Source organism: Centruroides sculpturatus, unplaced genomic scaffold, assembly GCF_000671375.1.
Source record: "Centruroides sculpturatus isolate CEXI.00-Female unplaced genomic scaffold, Cexi_2.0 scaffold448, whole genome shotgun sequence".
NCBI lineage: Eukaryota > Metazoa > Arthropoda > Arachnida > Scorpiones > Buthidae > Centruroides > Centruroides sculpturatus.
This window is the reverse complement of record NW_019384639.1, coordinates 148,668-164,082: the sequence shown is the minus strand read 5'-3', so window position 1 is coordinate 164,082 and position 15,415 is coordinate 148,668. Positions and strand designations below refer to the sequence as shown.

At 34.9% G+C, this 15,415-nt stretch overlaps 1 long non-coding RNA gene across 2 annotated transcripts; it reads right to left on the bottom strand.

Moving 5' to 3' along the window:
- Positions 1-12,430: 12,430 nt before the first annotated feature.
- LOC111625931 lies at positions 12,431-13,723 on the bottom strand. Of its 2 annotated transcripts, none has more exons than XR_002756802.1 (4): positions 13,582-13,723; positions 13,350-13,442; positions 13,091-13,287; positions 12,431-12,831 (listed from the first exon to the last, which is right to left on the bottom strand). It is a non-coding gene; the product is annotated as an uncharacterized LOC111625931 (long non-coding RNA). The 2 variants fall into 2 exon arrangements; XR_002756801.1 differs by having other exon boundaries at positions 12,435-12,831; positions 13,091-13,278.
- Between the last annotated feature and the right edge of the window lie 1,692 nt (positions 13,724-15,415).

Below are 15,415 nucleotides of genomic sequence, written 5' to 3'. Positions count from 1 at the left end.
AGAAAATTTATTTTAATTATACAAGTTTAATTGTTGTCTCGGCAAAGCTGAAACTAGAAAACAGAACACAGACAGCGCCAAAAATTCCCTCTTAATTAAACAATCGACGGACTTCTCCCACCCCCCAATTTATAGCCATCGTCGTCAGTAGCCTATTTTTTTTTAAGATTAAGTGACGAAGCTGTCTTTTAGGAGGGTGACGTATCGACTTATATTTCGTGTTTTTTTTTTTGCGAAGTGCACGGTCACGTTACGACTACCGAAAATCTATTTTAGCACACCATAAATATTCGTGACTGTCGGTGAAGTGTTTGCTAACCCCCCTTGATAATGCCGACGGGGTTATTAAATTCCAACCCCCCCTCTAATTTTTCTTAGAAAAATGTCGCTAGTTACTTGAAAGCTGTAGTAACTATCCTGGACTGGTTAGAAACTATAGTAAAAGTAACCAATAAAGTAACCAAGGCTGGAAAGTTACGATTTCGAGCTTTCTTGCACCCAAAATTTGTCTGGTAAGGGTAACCAAGGCTGGAAAGTTACGATTTGGATTTCTGGCGACCTGAAAACTCTCAATTGCTAATAATTAGAAAATTTCAGTTCCAAACTACCTTAACCATTAGAAAATGGCGACTATTAACTATGCAATTCAGCGTAACAGTTACTAAACACAAGTCCAAATGCTGAATAACTAGATTCGGACCGACTCTGCGGAATTTCACCGTTAGACTTTTATCAACACGTAACATCTGGGTGGTAATTTAGTACATAATAACGTCGATAATGTGTTACGCCGCTTGTCATTCGAATGGCGTAACACAATTGTAATATGACCAACGGTTTATATTTATAATCTTTGTCGCGGATTGTTTACGTCTGCTTCGTCGAAAATTTATTTCTCGAATTTGGTACGTCCGTCTGCTTGTCTGACCGACACTTTCAACGGAATCTTCGGACAGTTAGACACAGAAATAGGGCAAAAATGACTAACAATTTAATTTAGCTGCAATTAACGGTTACGAAGTGCAATAACACTACCTTAATAACAATCAGTATCAGGAAAAATGGTGGAGTTTGCCCTCGAAATACTTTAACCGAATATGGTTGTATTTAAAGCTGTATACAAATATATCAGGACAATTATGTGTGCACAGTTTCACACCCTTTGATACCGAATATATGATACTGATCATATCGAGTAACACCGAATTATATTGTTAATTTTAAACTTAGAACCGAGTTCTGTAACACACAGTCTCACACATTATTTAGTTGTGTATGAGGTTGATGAGTGTGGATAAATTCTAGGTACAACCCCTATTGGAAAAATAGTTACGCTCCCCCTGCACAATTTAGAATGTAATTTTCCTGTAAGCGTAACCATATTAGGATAAACCCAGATTTTCCAAGGCCCTCTTCAAGGCTAGATACACGTCGTAACTTCTATCAACCCTCTCCTGTACGGGCCTCGTTAAAATGAAGTGATTACTAAGGCTTCTTTTAGGGCCTGGTTACGTGTTGTAACGCCTGTCGACTCCTTGTTAAATTGATAATTACATTTTCCCTATAAATATTTATAGTTCTACCTCAGGCGTATTTTCTGAGGCCCCCTTTCACAGCGTAACTTTTATTGACCCCCCTCTTTAAGGTAATAATTACGCTTCTCTTGTAATATGAGAGAGAGAATAGTATTGAGAGGATAAACCTCTTTCAAGGCCTCTTTAAGGGCCTTTTCTTACAGTGATACTTTACAGGGCATTAATATGATGTAACGAGTTTTGAAAATTTCTGGTATAATTTATGCTAATGCATTGACAATAATGCAAATTTACAGCTTTGTCAGGTGCGGCGTCACGTCTGTTACGGTGGCAGACAGACACACGTACAAACGTGCAGAGAGAGCTAAATTTATCCAATTAATATAAAATTCTTCTCTAACTTTTGGGCCACTCTGTAAAAACCCTCTGAATTTTTGGTTCCTCCTCTAAAAATCCTAACTTTGGGGTCGTCACCCTCTAAAAATTCACGTGACAGTGAAGTATTGTGTACATTCGTCACTCAAGTGACTTACTTTTATGTGTGTGTGGGGGGTGACGCATCTTGTTACTCAATAATTTATTTAACTTTAGGTTATTTGGTATCAAGGGAATCCAACTAGCACTATAATTTACCATAATAAGAAGTTACCGTACCGAGAAGAAATGGTATTTATCCTCAGTTTTACACCACGATTACTACTACATTTCAGTGTTTACTTCTCTCTGACGTTCCATCTAACGTAACAATAAGAATTTGTATACGTTAAATGACAATAGTACGATGCAACGTAACATGTTAACGTAACTTAATTATCATTCGGTATATATGATCAAATTATTATTTAGAATTCGAACCCGTAGTGGAGGGTACACATTTCTAATTCCTCATAGGGACTTAGAGATCGCGCTGACGTTACACGTGTCTAATTCTAGATACGAAATGCGTAACATCTGCGCCATTTCTAACTCCGATATAGAATTAGACGTGTGTAATATTTGTTCAATTAACAATTCTCTATACGGGAATTAGAAATGTATAAACCTTATTTCCTTATTTCGTCATTTATTCCAAGTGGTAGGTCACGAACTACCATTCACCCCTCAATCATAGCTTAAATTACATAAAGAAAAACATGTTTGTTATATTTTATTCATTACTTTAAAAAGAAAAAAAAAACATCAATCTTTTCGATCGTTTTAAGCTTGCTACAAGCTTACTTCTATGTTGACAGCATTAATGTTTTGCTATTACTAAGAGGGTCCTTCTTTGAATTTGAAGATGGAAAAATCTAGTCGATAAACCACTCACGTATATGTCCAGATTTTCAGTGGAACTTGTGACAGAAGTGAGAGAGTTGACAGCATTTTGACAACCGAGTCGTTGCTTCGTATTTGTCTTGGTTTGGCAAGTCTCGTTGCTTGGCAAAGCTCCCTTGTCTTTTTTTGAAAAGTGGTTATTCGAACTATGCATTCTTTGAAGATAAAGCCCCATATCGATTCCAGAAAAGGAAGAAAAAAAAAGGACAACTGTCGGTTTGTGTATGTGAGGATAAGTCGAAATGGGATCGTAAAGACAAAGCAAAACTCATAAGAAAAGCTTCTACAGGTCATAAAAGAGGATCCTATGCTCAGAAAGAAAGATAAAAACCAACTTCTACGTGAAAATTTGCTGATAATGTAGAGTTTTACTAAATTGTAATTAACCATTAAGAACTTAAAAGGTTTTTTCGCCATTTTTATTTAAAAAAAAACAAAAGAAAAGGCAGAATTTCCGATTAGGTAGCGATTATTGGCAAAACAATGAATTGATAGAAAAGGTGGGAAGAAAGTCTGAACACAGAACTAACATCAGATAAGACGAAAAATGAAATCTTGACAGGACAATCCCTGTCTGACTAAGGTGCTATGTCACTGTCATCTTTTCATGACGCACTTTGTCCTGAAAACTAATCCTGTTTGGCACACCGGGTCCCGATTGTCAGATGGTTGCTATCGGGTTTGAAACCGTCGACGATTGAATACAAAACAAGACGCCATGACCTCAAGTTAGAAAACTCGAAAAAGGAAATGATCGGAACATCGCCCGAAGAGGTTNATAATTATTTAAATAAGTTAATGTTCAATATTATTCATATTTAATTTTAAAAAATTATAAAACTGTATGAATTATGTAATGAATCTAAAGCTGAAAAGAATCACTTTAAAAATTTTAAAATAATTAGACATAATTAGACAAATTAATTAGATACAATAAATATAAATTTATTGTAACTCATTCTCTATATAAAAATAAAAGTTATGAAAATTTTGACCATTATATGCTGGGTAGTAATAAAGCAATTATTCTCATTTAACATAGTTATTTAGCAGAATGTAATAGTCAGATAAAAACTTGAAGAAAACCATCTTCAGATTATATAAAAAAAAAATTCCATGAAAGAAAAATTAGTTTCAGGGAAGAAAAGTAAAGCACTATTGTTTATATCTATATTACATTTTATGATACATATAGATATAGCTAGCTACTGTATAATATATACTGTTAGCTTATGCCTAGGTAATAGTCATTGAAAAACCTACTGATATTTTTGATGGTTTATGTTTTCTCAATAAATATAGCAAAAAAGCACAAACTGATTTTATTCTACTAATAAATAGCAATATAAAACATAATAATTTGATAATATGATGAATTCAGAATTAAATAAGAATATAAATAATGATGAATTCAGAAAAATAACTTATTTTACTCATAATCTTTTTATTTACTCTTACTTATATCCATCCTATCACACTAAATCATGTAGTAGAGGCAACTCTTGCCTCACACAGCTTTACTTTTCTTCAAGTGGCTAAACTAAATTTGCAGATTTTTTTATAAAATTATTTTTAACACGTCATTGTTGATTTCTAAACCCCAAATCTATTTATAGTTTCCCATTGCCTAATGTTAAATTCTTAAACTGTAAATAGGCCTACGTCAAAAAGTATAAGGCAGATCGAAGTTCCTTATTTAATTCCCTATTTTCCAACATACTTTATAAAGTAACTACCCTATAAAATATTACCTTGTAAAGGTTCTTTTAAATAGTACAGTCGAACTCCCAACAACCACCCCCTTCGAACCATAAAATACCTCGTCAATTGGCTGACTAGGTGAAGTTTTTAGGGTTTTCTTTACGTATCTGAAATCTAAATAGGGGTGTGTTTACCTTATAAAGTCTTTCGGAGGTGTGCCTTATTATAATACTAACAAGTCACCTCCAAACACGAGGTGAGGATGTTAAGAGGAGAAGATTTTACACCTGAGGAACGAGGGAGTGAAACTGGAATTAACATAGGCACGAGGGAAATTAAACTTGAATTATTTAATAGAGAGTTGAGGCATTTTTAATAAATGATAATAATATAAACATTCAAATATTTGTCATTTGTATAACAACAATCAAAAAATTATTGGAAAAAACAATTCGAGCAACACATTCCATAACAAGAAAATATTTACAAATTGTGTAAAAATAACAATAAAAAGGAAATAAATTGTTTACAGTTAAGAAATAACTGTTTTGCATTTTATTTTTTAAATTAAAAAATTCTTTTTCTTTTGTATTTTCATTAAATAACAGTTTATTTAACAACTGCAGAGTGGATGGAAAGTAACTAGGCATTGAGAAATCACAATAATTTCTACATTTCTAAAGAAAATATGATAAAATGTTGTTTTACGTGTATCTTATTAAGTGGAAATAAGGAATGCATAATTTAAAATTAAATGTAGGTGACGGTTCCATCCAGTAACGACACGTTTTCCTCATATTGTGATATGGATGGACGGCCGCTGGCGAACCTGTGCCCGTTTAAACTTCGAATGACAATTCTTGATTGTTTCCGGACGGATTGTAGCATAACAGCCCTTCGCCTTACGCCACCATACCACTGATTAACACACTTCAGAGAGTGCAGAAATCTGAACTCTCTCCCGAACAGATGAGCGGGTCGGCCATCTTTTATTCCACTACACCGTGTAGCTTCTCTCGGTCATTATCCATTCCAACGAGGCAGGAATTATAAAATTCCGTTGATTAATATACATGCACACATAATATTTATTATGATTACATTATCATTACAGAAATTATAGCGATTTATTATTGCCTAGTTACTTTCCATCCACTCTGTATACACAATTGTATAGATAAAATCTGTCAATTAATTTATTCGATCGAATGGTTAAAAATTTCTTAACTTTTTAAAAGAATCCAGCGACGGGTTGCGTAACTTTCCCGGCGAAAAACAGTGAGACACTATCACAAAATTAAAATTGTCTGTGGCGCCATCTGTTATGAAATATTGTTTAAAAAACACCAAAGAAAAACCAAAGGCTTAATTCACATTTAATTTTAATTTATTAGCTTACATTTAATAATTAAATGTACGCTAATGTGATTAATGTAAGTTTTAAACCGAAATTTATTAAATGTAATGTATGAGTGTTTATAAAATGAATTTAAAACTCGATATAACATTAAAAGAGGGAGACATTATCTTGTGTCACTTGATAAACTGATATAATTTATTAGCTCAGTGATAAATTTAATTTACAGTGAATAATGATAAGACATTACCTTTGGAATTACAAATAAATATCACAGAACTAAAGAAAGTTTTCAGTTCTTGAATAAATTCCAAAATATGAATAACTATCCCCAAAGATTTGCCAGTGAACAGGGGTGTGCCCTTACACTAGAGCACTCGAGGCAATTGAACCACATTTTTGTGTTTTGCCCTTTTCTTAATACCCAAATTCCATTATCAACAAACAGCAGAAAATTCATGACTTCTATTAGACTATTCTACATATATAGAAGAAACTAATGAACAATACTTGCCCATTGTCTCATGCAACTTCGTGGTATGTTGACCGAAAAACAGGCCTTGAAAACAAGGAACGTTCCTTGGTTTAAGTTTACACCTTTATCTATCTTGTCACTATTTTTTTTTATAGCTACTGATTGCGTTTTACTCTCGGTCTTTCTAGGTTTTTTTTTAAACTCTTTCCGCCCTGTGGGCACTAAGAGGGCCTCTTTTTTGCAAGCCCATTATGGGTTCGGCCAGGCCTACAATGGGGGCTGCCGGGTGGTGAGGGAGACGGAGCCCGACATATCCGAACGGAACACCCCCGGAAAAACTCCTGTTGATTTTTCGATCCGTTTGGATTCCAGCGATAGGCTGCCATCTTGACCGCTCGGCCATCCGGCCGCTAAGGTCTTTTAACGTTGCAAAACTTTAGGCTGAATGTATGATGGATATTCCTCAAACACGAGAGGCACAGCCCAGGCTTTAAACGTCGTCGCTTAAGTCAAGTTGAGAAAGTATCGTTATGGAAACGTAGGCTGCAAACTACTGACCTAGTGTCCAACAATAGACGTGAGCTCCTTCCATACAGTCTCTCTCCACGCAGTGGCAGATTTAGCACTTGAGAGGCCCAGGCGCAATTCAATTTTGAGGCCCCCCTCTAAATATTTTCAATACCCCTACATCCTGCAATTTGCATTCTACGCGCACGTTTTTCACTCCGGTAGGAACTATACCGGTGGTCTAAAAAAAAGTGAGACATAGGAAAATAACCAATATAAAATTACAACTGTACTGTATTCATAAAGTTATTGATGTTCAAATTGTATTACAGTCGATCCCCAATAACACTGTTGATTTTTCCGTTTTATATGAATTCCATGTGGTACGAGTCACTTAGATTTTACAAATACGTGTGCCGGGCTGTGAACGGCTCACGTATTTGTAAAATCTAAGTGACTCGTACAACATGGAATTCATATAAANCCCAATAACACTGTTGATTTTTCCGTTTTATATGAATTCCATGTGGTACGAGTCACTTAGATTTTACAAATACGTGTGCCGGGCTGTGAACGGCTCACGTATTTGTAAAATCTAAGTGACTCGTACAACATGGAATTCATATAAAACGGAATAGTCAACAGTGTTATAGGGAGTCGACTGTAGATTATTTCTTTTTGTTGTCGTAATATGGAATGAATATAAAGTGAAAATACAGTTTAAAGTTTAGCTTGCATGTTTTCTTAAATTTATAGGAATAATTTTAAAATCGTTTACTTTTCTATACTTAATATTATAAAGAAGTAAAGTTTGTAAGTTTGGATGTAGCAGGTAATCTCCGAAACTATTCATCCGATTTCAAAATTTCTTTTACCAATATTTAGAATGGACCTTCAGGGTGGACATGGGCTGTATATTATTCCGTTAAACATTCATATAAATTAAAAGATATCATCTAGCTAGGTAAGCGTTATATTTTTTATGTCAGCGGGTGGCGAGGGGCATGATGCGTACAGTACGTATATGAGTTAGGTAATCGCGCGGCACAGTCGCGTGGTCGGCGAGATAAGAAATTCACGTGTCCGAACTTGTATATTATATAGATTTCAAAATCCCCCTCCGGGGGAGAGGGACAAAATTAAGGCTTACCGTGAAGAATTCGGCTTCTATTATACTATTTTAGATGCGGTATTTTGCATTTTTGATTGCGTGTTAATAGGGTACGTCATGAGAATGTACACTAAGAAGGGATTTTTCGAAATTCCCTCCGCGGGGAGTGCTATACATTTATAATAGATACATTTTGAGTCACAGCAACGCGTGACCGGGTATGGCTAGTAATTAAAATTAAAATATGTTTGTGACAAAAAGCACATTGCTCACTTGAGGTTATTTGCTGATGTATTTACTATTTAGTACCACAGTCAATAATATGTAATATACTATAAACTATTACATGTATTATGTTCAGATTTATGGGTATCAATCCATAAGAGACAGAGGGGGCATCCTCAATATTTATTTTATACCATAGTACAGAATTAGAAGTAGAAACAAATACATTTTATTTTTTATATCCATTGTAAATCTGACAATAAGAAATCTTCCTTTTCGTCATCAGCCCAACCTCCAATATGCAGTTTATACCAATTGACACTGATGTTCAGATTATAAGATATCTAACAAACAGTTGAAGGAACCTTTAAAAATGTAGGATAAATTTTTGGATGCTTAAACCAGAAGGAATGTAAGGAATCATTTTATTTTATATAAATATATTTTGTATATTTATAGACATGCTAAATGAATTCAAAATGAAAATACAGTATATAAGAATAAAGTTGTCATAGATCCCACTTTTTCAGTTTGTCCCGATTGGAAAATTCTTCCCAAAATGTCCCCATTTCTAACTAAAAATATTCCTATTTGTATTTAAAAACGTCAAATAAGAATTGCAGATAAGTTTCTATGGATGTCGTGCACACATACACGCAACCTTTAGTAATCTGTGGTGCACGTCTATGATTACATCTGGCTGTAGTCTAGTCTAGTTTTTTTTTTTTACTCTTTTCATCGTGTGGACACTAAGAGGACCTTTATTTTTAATCACGTCCATCACGAGTTTAGCCAGGTCCACAATGGAAACAGTTGGATGGAAGTCTAATAAATACAACTGGTTCAGCAAATCATAATAAATGTTTAATAATTGATAATTCTTAGAATGTTTTCAACACCTTACTCACTGGACCTAAATACAATACTATCTGAACCACATTTACTCCAGCCTAAATGACTTACTGTAATTAAAAAAAAAAAATTGTTGTTGTTCTTTAAATCAAAAACTATACTAATTGTTTTAATATTTGGTATCTTAAAATTTTTGTAATTCAATTGCATTGTATTCCATTAAGTTAAATGTACAGCAGGGAGTATCTAGCTCGACTACAAGTTATAACTAGCGTCTTCAACATATAATTAAGTCACCTACCCATTGCTTAATTAATACCCAATTTATCAATTTTTACCATAATGCTACCTCATTTACAATATCTCCACTTCTGGTTTTGAACTTATAATAACTTTATAGAAATGCAAAGACATGCATTGTCAAATATACTAATATAAGGTTACCGTACATCTGTATGTAGTACAGATAGTCTGCATCTGTATCGTACTTAGAAAAAATAAAATATCTGTACTTTTTGACCTATCATACAGTTAGTTAAATCATAACCACTTAGATTAATTCTGACAAAGAGTGGTAAATTTTTGATAATTATTATTCTATTTGTTGGCTACGTGGCAACATTGTATAAGCAATTGTAACCACTCTGTTGCTGAGAGAACACATGCACATTCATTGTCATGGTACTTTCTAAATAGTAAAATAGTTTTTTCTTATATTTAAAATTGCAGGTAAAATTTTACCTGTGTGTACCGTCATGGCGGCGGTTACGATTGTTCGTGCTCCCAAAGGACACCAGTGGCCGAGCGGTCTTCGTACCCCGAACACTGGGAGTTCGGTACTGGGTTCGCGCCTCGCTCAGACGGGCTGCCCACGTGGAGTTTTCCGGGTTTTCTCCACGTCTGTAACGCCCAAATAGGGGCCAGTTTCCTTTAAACAAGACCTCCCGGAAGGCATCCTCCTAGGCAGATCGCCTAAAGGCTGGTATACACGGTAAGGAAATCCTCAAAGGATGTGCTTAACAGACGAAAAAAACTCGGATATAACTGGCTGGATCGAACATAGTAATTTACAAAACTTATTAAAATATCTCCCAACGTATAAAGAATTATTTTTATTTAAAAATGGATAGATAGAAAAAGAAATCCCGGTTAATCCTCAAAGGATTTCCTTACCGTGTATACCAGCCTTAAGTGTTACGTTACCATAACTTAACAAACAAAAACTCCTCCCGAAAGTGAGCTGCCAATTGTTAACGTCACTAGTTATTGATACGTGTGTTCAAGAACAACCGGAAATCAATAACTAGCGAGTTTAAACAATTGGCAGCCTGCCGTCAGCTTCCCTCTCGGAGGAGTCATGGGAGGAGGGAGCATGAACAGTTGCGACCACGGCGGTGATGGTGCACATAGGTAAAATTCTACCAAATTGCATTGTGCCTCAAATTGAAACTTGAAAGTTTATATATGCCTACATTTACTTGATTAAAAAATATGAATAAATTCCTTTTATTTGGCCTCGCTGTCTGAGTACTTTTAATGCTAATCTGTCTGTATTTTGCCTTCTAATTAATAAAATATGACAAATGTCTTCAAACACACTGTATATAAGAAATGTATGCATAACAAATGTAAGATATACATGTTTAAAAATTAAATCTGCCTTATACTTGACAAGATATTAATATGAAGAGTACTGTATACAGGTTCCATCAACGTCGAATGACAATGCTTATTGCATAAATACAGTAGATATTTAGTACAGGAAACAAACAAATCTTCGTACCTCGGAACTAGAAACGAATAATATTTTCGCTTGATCGAAAAGGCAGGGAATCTGTCCTCTGGCATAAAGTATACGTTTTAACATTTCTACCATTAAACTGGCATAAGTTTAATTAAGCACCCTTCCGTCGAAACAAATCCCGATACGGTCGTATCTCTAGAACACGCCATTTTCTTCGTTTGAAAATTAGTTTAAGTGTTGCCAGCTACCCGAAATAGAACGTCACACAAGATATTGAAAAAAATAGGTTTGAAAAAAGTTGTTTTGATTACTTTTAATTGTTATTAGTATAGTTAAAAATGTCATATTGTCGACCAGATTGCGCCATCGCTAGCAAAAACCCCACGCACTGGCCGCCCTTACGTTTCTGTAAAGATTATGTGAGAGGATGGAGCCATATGGGTTTTTTTAACTCTTTCCGCCCTGTGGGCACTAAGAAAGCCTCTTTTAGCAAGCCCATTACTGGTTCGGCCAGGCCCACAATGGGGCGGCCGGGTGGTGAGGGACAGGGCCCGACATATCAGGATGGACCCCCGAAAAATTCCTGGAGATTTTGTTTGACCCGTCCGGATTCGATCCAGGCGCTAAGTCCTAGGGGGCGCCTCAGTGGTAAAGAAAATCAAATTAGGGGCAACCAAGGGGGGGGCGCCATAATAGGATCTCGCTCCATCCTAACACTTGCTTCGATGCTCGCTCCATCCTAACACTTGCTAGGATCTCCCTAAAACTTGCTTCGGGCCGGCACTGTGTTCATTGATTATATAAAATAACCGAAGCTTTATATCTCACCATGTAATTTTATATACAATCATGTACTAGATTTTGTTTACACTTATTGAGTAAAGCTCGATCGGTTACAAACACGCGTCGGTACAGAACATTCACTTGTCATGAGTAGCGTAGCCGAAAGAAAAAAGGAATATGGCGGACGGACTGCACACGTTTTTTATAGCTCCATCTGGATTGTCAGATGCAGCGCTAGGTTACAATTATTCGGCTGCCACACTTAACTTTCTAGGCAACATTTATCACTGCTTGTATGGCGCCATCTGTTACGATATTTTATTAAAAAGGTTTTTATATTTTTAATTATTATAAAATGGCAAAAGGCACAATTTTCAAAGTAGGGACGGGTTTTATAAAAAATTGTAAATGCTAATAACGAGTAAAGTCGTCATTATGTCCGACCCTACTAGAGATACTCCCGACCCCTCGACCTTTAACTATAAAAATTTAATAGCATCGATCCCCCTAATAAACAAATCTTCCTGCAAAATTTCAGAAATTTTCGAGTTATTAAGCTTCAAATAGGGCGAAAAAAAAAATACTAAAATTCATATAGAAAACCAGCCCCGATTTTTTTATTTTTTTTTTTGCATTTTTCGACATTTCAAAGTGTTCTAGGTCCAAAAAATGTAACAATCTAGGTGGGAGGGGGTAATTTTTTGATCGATCGCCATACTTTCCCTGTATAATAGCCGAAAAAGATTACTAATTAATGATTATTACGTAAGTAAAAAGAATTACGCTGCTTAACTCTATGCAATCAAATAATCGTACCCGTCTTATCTAATCGCGTACACGTATTTATAAGTTTATAAAGGATTTAACGGTAAAGAAATGAATGGAAATCGTAATTTTTAAAAATATTTTTTTATTAAAACAAAAAAAAATTATAAAAATACAAACCAAGATTTTCAATTACATACAAATAAATCACGACATACAAAGACTCGTAACAATTCTTACATATAAATATTTCGATATATATATACAAATTATATATACAAGCAAACACATTAACAGTACTTTTATTATATTACTAATTTCTAAAGATTTAATTTAATAATAATTAATTGGATTCCGCTATATACATATACAAGATTATTCGTCATACGTTACCCAAGTTTACAGAATAAATTAAACAAATTACCATTAACCATTCACAGAATAAATTCTGAATTACACCTGTAAATTCGGTATAGAAATAAACGTATAAAAAATAAATAACTCACCTTTAGAATTATTTGATTCAGATAAATTCGAATCGTAACGGGAAGTACAGGTTGCCGATGGCTCCGACATTGAAGGTTCTTCATGAGGATCGTTGGAAACGTTTTGGTCCAAACAGGTTTAACTGGACGTCGCNTTTAATATCTCAGAACAGAAAATAAAGAAATTAAACAAATTACCATTAACCATTCACAGAATAAATTCTGAATTACACCTGTAAATTCGGTATAGAAATAAACGTATAAAAAATAAATAACTCACCTTTAGAATTATTTGATTCAGATAAATTCGAATCGTAACGGGAAGTACAGGTTGCCGATGGCTCCGACATTGAAGGTTCTTCATGAGGATCGTTGGAAACGTTTTGGTCCAAACAGGTTTAACTGGACGTCGCTGGAAGTTCTATAGAAACTTTAACATTTAAAATAATATATATATATATAATGAATTTATTTATGGAATAAATCGGTTACCAATATCGGAACTTGCAGGCGAATATTGAAGAGAGATAAATCCCGAATTGTAGAATCTTCGGATAATCGATCGAAATTTTCACCTTCATTTTCCTGAAAATTTACAGTATATTAACCAAAATTGTTATGTAATAAATTATATTAGCTTCGTATTACGTTTTTAATCTATAAATTTTTTGAAATACGAAGACATTTAAATAACAATTTACGAAATAAAATGATATATACTCACCCCCTTACGATCTCATCATCGACTTCGAGATGGATTAGCGAAGGATTTTTCGATTATTTCGACTTCTTCCTTGGTTGATTCGGATATTTAGTGGGATTATCCATAAAAATATTGTTAAACAGTGGACTACTCGCGCTCAGTANACAACACTAACCCGATAACATTAAATCTAAATACCAAAATGATTAATTTACTATGTTTTTGTTGTTTCTTACTCCTGTTTTTAGGTATTCGGTATTGGGCCGAATAGCGAATACCGAATAGTAACCGAATATTCGTTACATCACTAATCATTTCCATTGTAACTTCGACCAGGCAACAATGAAGTGGCAAGAATTTCTGAAAAATTGAGCATTGCACCATTTGGGATAACAAAGTATTGTATTATATTCATCAGATACCAAATTTGCAAGGACCATACAATCTCAAATGCTCCTAGGTGCAGTTTGTCTGGATGGATTGCAGCATTACAAAAGATAGTAATGCAATAGAGATTTTAATGTTGCAATGGATCTTTTGCAATTTATCGCACGTTCCATACATTCTAAGAGTACATATTACATTGTGCATTAAATACATTTTAAATACGTAAACAATGGATCCATTGTAATTTATAACACGAAAAAATGAAAGAATCCTTCTTAATTTTTGTTTGGAAGGATTTTCATCCGTATTGATTTCTCCGAAATTTGAGGATTTTTAAGTGTGTGTAGTGTGATAGCAACATGGCATAATACAAGATATTGATGGTATAAAAAGTCTTTATTACAAAGAAAATCTGTACACTATAGATACATAAATATTTCCACAAATAGAATTTCCAAGAAAGCACGTGGCATATTGCCAGGGAGAGTTCCGATGTTGGCCCACGGACTTAATCAATTTAACACCTCACGCAGGAACGTGTTGGATTTCGAAGCAGCCTCGTCTGCCGTCACCAGAATGGGAGTGAAAGTGGGTAGAGAAGAGGAAATGGGGCGAATGAGGGGATGGTCGAGATTCGTCCGAGTCGTGACAGTTGGAGTGGGGGAGGAGACGGACGGATCGAAGGGGTTGATTCTAGGAGGTCTCTGTGGCCTGTGGCCTTTCTCTGCCAGTTCCCTGGCCATTTCTTCTGCTGGTAGTTTCACATTAAATCTAGGTTGAGACTCTTCCTGGAGAAACTGGACGAAAAGTGCCGTGAAAGACTAAAAAAAGTGGACTACTCGCGCTCAGTATCAATTCGTGCGCTTTCATTTTGTTTTTTCCTTCGCAGGATAGAGTGACGTCCATCAAACCTTCAATAACTGCTTGAAACTAGACACCAGATCCTTCTAGTGATTATTCCATTTAAAATTAGATTAAAAATAATTATAATTGAAATGTGGCTTACCAAAATTCTATTTAAAAGAAAGAAGTAACCCAGAACAAGACTAGCAAACGGCATACGCTCGAACAGCAGTAAAAATTGTGACGTTACTTGATGTAACCGTCGAGAATTGAAGTCAATTTATAGCCGTCCTCGTTTCCTGATTGGTCGTAAACGGCAAATTCTAATACTCCGATTGGACGATTAATGCTATTGGACGGTTTGAACGTTTTTAGAACATTAGGCAACGCCCTATAACGGAAAATCCGTAACGGATAACCGTAACGAATCTAATATTCAAATTATAACGGTTATAAAATTAAATTTAAAATTGTTTTTTAATTATAATAAGTTGCCTTGGCCAGTAATAGACGTTTAAACAACAGCGTAATACAGTCTTTTATCAAATACGAGAACATTGCTTAATGTTTCGTTGTCACTTCGCCACGGTAGACGTGACGGCACTGTCATTGTTGTAACGATTTA